Below are 7,609 nucleotides of genomic sequence, written 5' to 3'. Positions count from 1 at the left end.
AATTAATTTCACAACTAAGAAGTAATAAGTCTTGAGTTAAAAGTCAAAACTCCCAAGCCAAAAGTCATAACTCCCAAGTCAAAAGTCATTAAGTCAGAAGTCAAAAGGGACTTCCAGTGCTTCCATAGGTACGTGTTCTTACCAAATTTCTGTCCAATACCTCGATGGTTTCCTTGCCTTAGGTGGCTTATTGAGGCGGGGGCTGGTGTCTGTATTTCCTTGTTTTCATTTGACATGCTTATATTGCAAACTGAACATAAAATCACGTAAATAATTATTGATTATTATTAGATAACTATAACATAGCAAAGAAACAATACATTTTTTATATAATACCTTTATTCATTCTGGCATGGAATAAAAGCTAAACATACAATAATAATACCATGGTATAGTCGTACAACCGGATTATGTTAGTATATAAATAACACATGGGTTTGTGGGTAACAGTAAAAATATCATCCCGAGTAAAATACTGTTACCCGGTAACAGTATTTTTACGAGGGATGATATTTTTACTGTTACTCAAAAACCCATGTGTTATTTATTTTATTACCCCGAACAAAAATACTGTCTACTGTGATGATCTGAAATTGACAACTCAATCTTACTATAACAAAAATAAACCAAGAATAACAATAACTAAACTGTCCTTACCTTTTAATTTTTAAGTGTACTTTAGACCTACTTGAAAAGTTTTCTTTTTCTTTTATTCTTTAAGCAAGTGATGATATCTACTAGTCATAAACATACAATAAGCTGTGTTTTATTCAGAAAACAAAACACTAACCCATTTATACGGTTATGATCTGTAAAATCTGATCCTTCTGTTTCCAGAGTATTCTTCGCATGGTTTTTGACAATATACTGAAGTAACGATGATATCCTATGTCTGTCGAACATATCTGGAACTTTTCACTGATTAAAATTGTTAAATAATCTTTTTTTGCATGCTTAAATCGTCTGCATGTTCCATTTTGACATATAAATATTCACATTGCAATTACTTCATTGAAAACGGATGTTCACTTTCTGACTATTCAACAAAAAGAGATTTTATACGCGAAAAGCACTCCAGACGGCAAACAACTAAATTTTATGGGTGTCATAGTTACTCCAGAGAAGATGGTCATGTCATATCGTGGTGAACGTCGAAAATAAGAATGAATCGAGAAATGTTTTTTATTTTATTTAGAAAATAGACCACGTGACCAGATTTTATACTGTTCAAAAATACTGTTACCTATGTAACAGTACAAAATTCTTTGTCACGTGGTACACTTGCATTAACAGTAAGAATAACTCCCAGAGGCCTATGGGAAATTAGCATTACGAAAAAAGTGAGGGGTAATAATTTCAGATAACCTTTATAAACTTCAGTGTCAGAAGAATTCAGAATTTATTATTTATAACTTATTAAAGGGATAAGGATGACGATAAGATCTATAAAACGTTTTTTTTTATATTTAAAAGGGTGAATGATTCAAAATATATAGCATACCTTTTCAAATAATCTCATAAAAACAAAAGGATAATAAACGAATAGACAATAAAGTAAAATAGAATTCTTCACGACTGCCGATGTGGTAGTATTAAAGAAATAGAACAGTTCCATCTCTCGGTTACTTAATGATCTAATGGCATATTTCAGTCTCTAGACAATTTAGGTTACCACTTTAAGTTAACGCGAGAATAACGATATATAGCCATATTCAACATAACGTCTGAACAGGTTTTTCACCATATATAATAATCGATTCATAAGCAAGATACTAAAACCTACAACTTTCAAGAGTGTATGATGTGTTCTGTTAAGACAAAAAAAAGGTTAAATGATGATGTGTTTATACTTTGAAAAACGTAAGAATAATACATCATTTTCATTTAATGTATTTAATTTGCAATGCTATGCACACTTAATTATAGTATAAAAAATAAACAGAAACAGTATTACAGTATATTGAACGTTGTATTTTTCAGAAGTAAAAATATCTATTTGATCTGATTGGTCTTGTTTTCAAAGCAACTTTATGCAATTTCGTATAAAATCAATAGAACGTAGAGTAACTACTTTACAATGCACTGACGTAAGCACAGGAACACTAATATCCAAAGTATAATCTACTATTGCGTTTGTGTTCATTTAAACGGTTTAAATGTTTCACTCCACTGATTTTTCTATTCAGACAATGACATTACTTGTCTTCGTACAGAAAAGTCATTTATCTGCGAAAGTGTTCTAGCAAATTAGCACCATTACAAATCACTACATTTTTTTTCTTATCTTGAGTAGGTTTTATCCGTTCTTCCTCAAAGGGACGTAAAAAGGAAGTTCTTAAAATATATTAATCATAATTTCGAGTTATACAACGATTAATCATACGTTTTATCTGGATTATACTGCATTTACTACATGCAGGTAGAATAAATAAAAACAAAAATATTTCGACATTTATGCAACGTTATAAATAGGTTAAACTTAATTTTTGTTTGCCCGACATGTTTCATGAAAGCAAATGAGTAAAAAACATTTTTGTTTGTTTTCAAACCCCGCTTGGGAGGTGGGCATTCATAAACTTACCTTTAATTGTTTTTATTTATTTTATCTTGTATCTTTGATAACTATTTTAGAACATTTATTGCTCCTTTCTGTATAATATAATTTGCATAGATTTTTTTCTTGCACTAGTTCACCTTTCTAAGTTAATAAATGATAAGTGTTGTCAACAGATTTTTAGAAGCAAGTGTTTGCCATTTCATTGCTTTAACTACCGAAGGGTAGGGAATATTATTTTGCTCCCCATTAAAAGAAATGAATGATTGGTGCACTTTAATACATTGCAAGAAATATTATACTAAGACAGTTAACGTACCAGGGTATTAATTCAATTATTTCACACATTGTCAAATGTTATTTTTGCACCATGTGATCAATGCAAGTTATTTATTACATGTATAACTTGTGTATGTGCATGACTATAAACAGATGTGTTCTAGTAAATTTTGTTGAATAAACTTCTGTTCTGTTTTTTTAACTAATGTAAGTATTATTATTTTTTAACTTTAAAACTTATCAATATTGTGTCAAAAAGTTATTTTTATACGAAATGATAAGTGCGTTTTATTTATTTAAACAGCATCGCTACTATAGCAAGTAAATTTGCTTCAATTATTATTGATATTTTGTCTTGATATGGTCAAATGTATAAGAATAATGGCCTTGATATTAACGAGATTATCAGATTGACAGCTAGCAGACACTTTATTCTACTCACGTTTGTTTCACGTCTGGACATACATTCTAGATTCTTTGGGGACCACAATTTGACAAAAGATTATATAGGATAACGATTTGTTCGTACAAACTTACTCTGTAAAAACACGAAGTAATAGTAAAGGGAGCAGTCGAAAAGATAACAATTACCAATACAAAATTATACTTAAGTTAAAAGGGAAGTGGTGGCCTTCGATCAGTAAAATGCCTGCCAAATTTGCCAAAGCACATGTCCGTACAACTTAAAACAAACCATTGTCGCGTAATAAAACAGGAAAATTTATCAGTGTATATACCAGTTTGTTAAATAACAATTATTTCTTGTTGCTCTTTTTCCCGATGCGGTTAAATGGCAGACAATTTTTAAAGTGATATTAACTTCGACGCTAGTTGATATTCATGATGCTTTTGTAAACTGTTTATTTTAACAAACCAATGTGATATTGCTATACGTGTACTACTCTATGTCTATGTCTGTCAAATGCTAATTATTTAAGTTCCTGCACCACTATAATCGTCATTCTGTGCATAGTTTATTATAGATGATCTTTTAATATATGCTAGGAATACAATTATCTTTTACCTTAGCATACATAAGTAATGTTTTCCTTTACTAGTATCTGACCGATCTTTAGTTAATGAATTATTCAGAATAAAACCTTGACAAACTATATCAATGAGACTTTAAAAAAAATCAAAGTTATGCAAAGTAAACGTGTATATGATATGCAGTCATCTTCACTGTTATATAGTCATAAGTGTACGCATTTGTCTAATATTATAATTTTCAAGTCAACTGGTTAAGCAGTAAAACATACTTAATTAAATGCCGTGGGATTTCGATAAAGCATCAAATTACTTTAAAATAGAATAACTTACGTAATTACCTTTTGCAATTAGCAGGTTAGCGTTAGACATAAATCAAGTACAGCTTGCTTTCTGAAAGAAAGGTGTAAAAGAGAATATGATTTCTTGCTTACCTAATTCTTATAAGTCAGATTTCATTCATATTACGTAATACCAGTAACGTCCATAAATTTTGGCAAATTTATTTAAGGAACTGAGTAATACATTTGGTAGATATATACTGATTTACTGCAACTAAATATAATCAAACTCACAATGTTATAGACGACGCATTGCGTTGGTGGATAAGATTGTAAACGCAGTATTTTATCGACAGAAAGCAAAAAGTATTGAAACTTTGGTACTTTACAGCCATGACACATATATCGTTTAAACTTGTAAAAGTTATCAGGGTATTTAACGTTCTTTTCGTTTAAAACATACCGATGGACAATATATCATTAAGTAGAACAAGATATTCTTACAATTATTATCTGAAATTATATGCTTAAAGGTATCAAAGTTTTATTAAGCCGAATGTAATTCTTTTTAGTAAGATATAGAATATGTACATACACATTATAATAATAAAGACGTTACAAGTTAATTTCCAAAAAAAAAAAAAATACAAGAAAACAAAACATTTCAATAGTGATAAAATAAATTAATAAATACACTCTATGTAATATTTTACATGTATTTAAATATATAATAGTATATTTCATGAGCATATAGATATGATATCATGTAAATCAACTTGCTGGTGTAACTGACAATAATTCAGTTCTTATAAAAAATTGCTTCATTAAATTTGCATTACATCTATTGATGCTTCATTGCTTTTGTCATTTCTGTCGGACACTTGATACCTTAAGAACAATATTTATTAATAGTCCAGTGTAATAATAACACAATATCCAATAATGTTTAAACAAGTGTTCTCAATTATAAAATATTAATCTGTTTGTATGCTATGTTTACAAATGGTTGCATGATCAATGGTGGTAAGTCAAATACTGTATTTAAGTTGGAATCATACCAACTTGCAGCACGTGCTAATACGTTCCAGTAACGGGCCATCAAACTATCTCTTGATGTTTAACAATAGACTACTATCCTGGAGCAATTTCCTTTTTGTATCTTAGTAGACGATATAATTAAGACAAATGTCTTTTTAACATGTCTGAATAGTTATTGCACAAAAGTTCCCGATAATATTATAGTACCGTAATCCTGAAATATTCTCCCAATTTCTAAATTAGTGTTTGATTCCTTTACATTATTTTCTTTTATTGTTATTAACAACAATAAGGGATTCTGCTGAGAAAAAAATAACTAGGTGTTAATTTTACGAGTTTTTTCGAGATGATTAAAAGAAGATCTGTCGTTCTTTGTCGTATTTTTATAACTTTTTAAAATAAATAATTTAAAGCGAGAGACATTATCACGGCTGATTAAGCAATTGTAAACAGAAATGCTTTTTAACTATGGTCGAAGCTTAGACCGTCCAGTACGTTTTATTTCAAATAAAATACCTCCGACAATGTACGAAGATTGTAATTGGTTGTGTTTTTTCTCAGAAGCCAAAATTTTAAACATATTCGTATGATAACAGGTAACTTAAATGCTTACCACTTGTTTAAATTATATATTGGTTGTATAATAGTGCACATGAAAAGTTATTCAATGCCATTCTATGGACATTGTATATAATAACACATTTTGCTTTGCAAAATTATATTGATTATATTTTATATAACTTTTATAAATTTTGTTCCATTTGTTCTCTCTTTCAATGTTAACATCAACAAATAAACTGCCTCTCTTAAATAAAATAACAAAATGTATAAGAAATCAATTCTGACGACAAAGAAACCTATTATTAAATCCAATAAAATGTTGTAGAACAGAATTGCATAACCCAGATCCACTCCATTTTTATAACCAGAGACGATTATGTCATTTTAGATTTTAGGTAACAAGCAATTCGATTTTAAATACACTAAAAAACAATTGTCGCCAATAACCGACTCATTATACCCTTGTTTAAGACATGTAAGGCTTTTTTACAATATGAAGATCAAAGATATTGCCATGAATAGAGATATCATTAAGTTTATTGAATTGTATTTCTATTGAAAAGATGAATATGAAATGTAGAAAAATTGATTTTCTTAAACAAATAATACGGTTTTAAAGTTGAATTATTGTACATTATTCTGTCAAAACTTATTGGAGAAACATTATTGATAATTGTGTTTTCACACACCAAAAAATAAATAAATAGAAATGAATAAAAACCCCTGCCTGTTCATTTTTGTATGTACGTTTATTGTTACCTTACCTTATCTATAAATAGCACGACTGTGAACAATTCTGATCGCACATTTTTTGTATTATTTTGCGTTAAATGGTATATACCAATTTAGTTTGACGGTTAAGTTATGGCTTTTCTTTAATTCAACTAGGACAACAATGCAAAAAAATATGTCACATTCAAAGAAAGTTTAACTTTATGCTTTAAGCTAATTTTGGTATGTTTTCATTTAATGAAAATAAGAAGGAAAGATAACACATTCAGACTGATTTACAACCAAACTTATATTAAAGAAGACTTAACACAACACGATGGATAGTGATATTATTCTAAAACGTGTAAACGTTTAAGGGTAGGAAAAACAAGTTTAAACACTTATACATTTTATATTACAATCATTAACTTAATACCAGTAGCATCTAAAAATAATATAGTGTTAAAGAGTTGTAAAGATAATATTTGGTTCCATGTTGTCGTAAGCTAGAAATTGTAGATTAACAATTATATAATTAATACACTTTACGACTCTAAATATAAAATTTATACAGATATTGGATACATATAAATGACTTCAAGGTACTTGGAAAATTCAATTATTATGATATCCAATTAGTACAGATTTGTTATGAGGTACATATAGTAGTCGGTCTTAAAACAATAATGATCCTCGGTTGATGTTACTTTTGTCAGGTCCAAACAAAAATTATTGTTTTGACTGAAGCAAAAGTCTTCATTTATTCTATCATATACAATACGTTTAAAAGAGTATGACTTTTAAAATAAGACGGAAAAGACGAAAAAATGAATATAGACATATTTCGTAAAGAATTTTTACTAGATAGCGTCTTTTCTGATCTTATCGTCTGCTGATATTTGACTCGTGCCAGAAAGAATAGAACACCGTGTTGAAATTGTCCGATCTGCATGTCATGTCATTTTGCGGTCTTTTTTTCTTTTGTGCAGACTCGTGTCGACAACGCTAATAAGCCTATCAGATTGGTACCTTTATAAACTTTATTCGATATTATATACTATAATCACATAATTAAGTCATATTATATAAACACGATTGCTGTAAGGTTTCAATTAACCATTATTACCTAATAACGTGTGCAAGTGGTTTAAAAGAATCATTCCGAATTAATTCGTATTGATTTCTTTCTCCAAAAGTT

Source organism: Ruditapes philippinarum, unplaced genomic scaffold, assembly GCF_026571515.1.
Source record: "Ruditapes philippinarum isolate M1 unplaced genomic scaffold, ASM2657151v2 ctg11911_1_1_1_1, whole genome shotgun sequence".
NCBI lineage: Eukaryota > Metazoa > Mollusca > Bivalvia > Venerida > Veneridae > Ruditapes > Ruditapes philippinarum.
This window is presented reverse-complemented; position numbering follows the sequence as displayed.